We start from the raw sequence: 4,664 nt of genomic DNA, 5'->3' as shown, positions 1-4,664 counted from the left end.
TAAAAAAGAAAAGGACATCGCTGTATAATTCAGACAGTGGAGGCGCGTGGCTTAGTGGTTAGGGTGTCAGCATCATGATCGTAAGACTGTGGTTTCGATTCCTGGACCGGGCGACGCGTTGTGTTCTTGAGCAAAACACTTCATTTCACGTTGCTCCAGTCCACTCAGCTGGCAAAAAGGAGTAACACTGCGATGGACTGGTGTCCCGTCCAGCTGGGGAACACATACGCCATTGAAACCGGGAAACCGGGCCCATAAGCCTGGCTAGGCTTTAAAAGGGTGCTTTTATTTTGTGGAAGCGCAATGGCCCAGTGGTTAGGGCAGCGGATTCACGGTCAGATGACCGCGGTTTCGATTCCCAGATCGGGCGTTGAGAGCGTTTATTGAGTGAAAACACCTAAGTTCCACGAGGCTCCGGCAGGGGGTGGTGGAGACCCCTGTTGTACTCTTTCGCCCCAACTTTCTCTCACTGTTTCTTCCTGTTTCATATGTATATGTATATATGTATATATATATATATATATATATATACACATGTATGTATATATATATGTATATATATATGTATGTATATATATGTATGTGTATATATGTATATATTCATATGTATATTTACGTATATGTGCATATATGTGTATATGTGTGTGTTTGTGTAAATACACTCACACACACACAAACACACACACATATTGTTGTATCTTAGGAAATTTATTCTGCTTTAATGCCTTATTAATTAGCACATACACCGGTTCGATTTCCACCCATTGACATTTTTTTAAATTTCTGATACCTCGTCAATAGGTATTGACTCTGTCACATATATTTGTACACACACACTCACACACACACACATACATACATACATACATACATATATATTTATATGAGTGAGATAGAGAGATAAAGAGAGAGAGAGAGAGAGAGAGAGAGAGAGAGAGAGAGAGAGAGAGAGATGTTCATAGGCAAACATGTAAAAGTAAAACTATGTTAAAATTTTTCTTTTCTCTTTTTTATTCAGCTGAATTAGAAAAAGTAAGTATTCATTTCATAATTTTATGTTTTTATAGCTGAATGCGAAATTCTGGTGGTGGTGGTGGTGGTGGTGGTAGAGTGTGTGTGTGGGTGGTGGTGGGGCTTAAAGTGTTCTGTTTCTATGACAGCGAGAAAATATTAATGACACGTTTTCTATTACAATGTATACGTGCGCACACACACATGCGCAAACACATTTATGTTTATATTTCTATCGCGTTGTAAAACTAACAATTTAACATTAAAACTGAAGAATTTCACAATACGTTTTGCACACCACATTTTCATTTTACTTTTACAATAACAGGGATGATAGTGACTTCGAGGTTTCGGCCCACAACCCGTCGTCGAATTTCACTCTGACTAACGATTGCAGGCCGAAACTTTGAAGTTTTGTACACACACACACACATATATTTACAATGAGATCTCTGTCAACATTTTACACGTGTCTTCTTTACCATTTTGAACGTTTACACTTCTGGTGTCTCTTTGCTGTCGTAGTTGGCCTGACTTCACAAGTTAGCCGTAGAAACGAAGTTTGAATGCCATAACCGGTGTTCGAACTTTTTCTATTCCTTTTATATAGATATGTGTCTGTGTTTTTCTTAATCCGCTCTTGCTTCACCTTAAATATTTAATTTCTTTCTTTCCAGACTTTCATGAACAAATTTAAAGGTTTATTTATCAAAAGCAAATCACGTAAAAGAAAAGATAGTGTAAGTATATCACATTTATATATATATATATATATATACCGTAAACCCTCGAGTATAGTCCACCCTTGAGTATCATACGCAGGGGATTTTTGGGAGACTGTACCTCTGAAAAGCCTAAACCTTGTGTATAATACGCACCCCTTCTCTAACTTGAGTCAAGGAGGTCTATATAACGTCCTTGGTTTGTAAACATATATACGGTAACGTCCTTTATTATTATTGTATATATAACATAATGCAAACGTGTAGCATTTTTGTGCATTTTGTTTGCAGAAAATAAAGAAATAACAGTAATAACGTCAGTGAAAAATAAATCTAGCTTAAGGTATTATCTTAAGGTATTTTCGCGCCCGGCATCACAAAATGTGTCTGAATAAACATTACCGGACAGCAAATAGAGACTCGGACATTGCTTAGAAAATATTTTTTATTTTTAACCTCGTATATAGTACGCATTAGGGATTTTGACCTTTAAATTTTGGGGAAAAAAATGCGGATTATACTCGATGATTTACGGTATATATATGATGTTTGTGTTTGTAATTATACATCATTCTGTTAATGCATGTTTGTGCTGCATGCTTGTCTGCGAGTGAGTTAATGGCCTCGTATGTATGAAAAATAAATATCCCAAACCACATTTCATTGAAGTGTCTCTATCTCCTCCTCGAGTATGCACATTTATTTTACACCATAGGAACTACATACCTCTTGCATTGTACCATATCACTGGTATAAATACTGGTCGAACACTGGGGTCGATTTAAGCGACTTATTTCCTCCCCGAAAATTTCAGGCCGTATGCCTATAGTAGAAATTTTATTATTACACTTTTCCATGAATCGAATCTGATAAGTCCAATAATATTGTTTCGAATCAGTCAACTCTTGTTTGTTTTAGTGATTAAGTTTTTCAGGAGGATGCACGAAGCAGTTATATTGTTCTCTAAAAACTTCAGGGGGTACGCCTGTACACGTTCACCTCCCACCCCCTACCGCATCCCTGCATCTCTTGTTCCCAAGCTTATAGCTTCATCATTATTATTTTGATGCTCCGAACTGTCCCTCAACTCCACTCACGTCCTACCCACTTCGTGCATTTTAGGTCCACGCTGACATGTCATCACCAGTAGCTTTATTACTTACCTTTTGATGCACGGGACTCCAGTACAAAAACAGCGAGTGGTAGAGGTTTGGGGATACTCTAACCCGATTTAATCAGTGATTTATCCCTTAAGTATGGGCGACAAACATGCAACTAACTCCCTTCCTTCAAAGGTATCGACTGACTGACCCCCGCTTCAGAATTGTTGTTTTTGTGCCTAAATTAGGAGCCATTACTGGTTTTATTAAATTTTCTTTGTTTTTTTTCTTCTTTTTCTTTAGAGAAAATCTGTACGGGTCCGGAAAGCACAGATGCAGACGTGTAGCAACATACCTCTTGTTCCAAATAAAATGAACTAATTACTGTGATACTTATATTCATCGTTTCGGATGAATTAACCAACCAGAGCTTTCATCACCAACTATCTTCATCAACACCGGAGAGAGCTTCAACATGTTTGTGCCTTCTGCAAGAAAGAGTTGTCAAATTCCTAACACTTTCATTGCATTCTACCGTCTCAAAAATGTAGAAGTAGTCTTAAACAGACCTAATATGTAAGAGCAGTCAAGGTTTAAAGACGTTTGTCGCTTAAGGTTTTTCCTTGCTAAACAAAGAACATTACCACGCTGCCTCCACCATCACCAACAGCACCATCACCACCACGTCCACTAACACCATCACCACCACCAACACCATCACCACTACCACTACTATCACCATCAAACACCATCAGCAATAGCGAGTCAACGGGGGTGTCTTTACGTGGTCCCCTGATCTTCAAGAAATAGCAGCGAAGCTTTTTTGTCGAGGACAGGGCAAAAAGCTAACAAAACGTGCCACGAAACATTAAATGTCTATCCCCAGAGAAAGCAAATAGGGTATTTGAAAAGGAGAGGGTGTCATTTCCCGGGACAGGAATTTCACGGTGGTGGTGAAGCATCGATGATTTGTTGATGTAAATGATGGATAACTGAAATAAAATAATGAAGACTAGTGCAAATTGGCGGGACGGGAAAAAGGACAGAAGGGTTCAAAATACATTCGGGTGACAAACTATTTGTGAAAAAAAAAAAAAAAAAAAACTCGTTAACACACTAGTAAACTTGTTCCGGTCAATGCAAAAAAAAGTGCTCGCTGGTAATCTTGGTTGCATCAAATCCTAGTTTGAAGGGAAACGAAGCGGTAGCTCGTCACCCGCGTTAGGCTCCCTTAATATGTATTTTAATTATTCCGTTTATAGTTGTATATAATGTATATTGTATATATATATGTGTGTGTGCTCGCGCGTGTGTGTACGTGTGTATGTGCTCATATATATATGTAAATAGAAAGGAGTATATACGTATATATATATATATACATATATATATATGTAGGTATGTTTCTATATATTTATATATGTTTCTATGTATATATACCTTCATTTCGCGGTGGTTTACAGTTTTAAAAGTTTTTATAATACAATGTATTTACTATTTTTCTCTGTTAAATAATTTTTTCACAACTTTTTAAAACATTTGCATATACGATTTATATTTTTCGTGAATAAAATAAATTATTATTATTATTATTATTATTATTATTATTATTATTATTATTATTATTATTATTATTATTATTATTATTATTATCATTATTATTATTATTGAGTGAGAGAGCAGTACATGCCATCAAAGTAACACTGGGGTAAAATATACGAAGCCCAGTATACCCATCATGACTACCCGTCTGATAAGGGTACACCAGGCACATGCATCACAACCATATGTGTGCGACATGGTGATCTCATATCAAGATAAACAGTGCATG

General features: G+C 36.9%; 1 long non-coding RNA gene across 1 annotated transcript; it reads left to right on the top strand.

The window, feature by feature from the left end:
• Positions 1-13: 13 nt before the first annotated feature.
• Positions 14-4,422, top strand: LOC106871448 (uncharacterized). Its single transcript, XR_001409657.2, has 3 exons — positions 14-1,032; positions 1,689-1,751; positions 3,137-4,422. It is a non-coding gene; the product is annotated as an uncharacterized LOC106871448 (long non-coding RNA).
• The last annotated feature ends 242 nt before the right edge of the window (positions 4,423-4,664 follow it).

Source organism: Octopus bimaculoides, chromosome 17, assembly GCF_001194135.2.
Source record: "Octopus bimaculoides isolate UCB-OBI-ISO-001 chromosome 17, ASM119413v2, whole genome shotgun sequence".
NCBI lineage: Eukaryota > Metazoa > Mollusca > Cephalopoda > Octopoda > Octopodidae > Octopus > Octopus bimaculoides.
The sequence above is the reverse complement of the archived record's forward strand: the minus strand, read 5'-3'. Positions and strand labels throughout refer to the sequence as shown.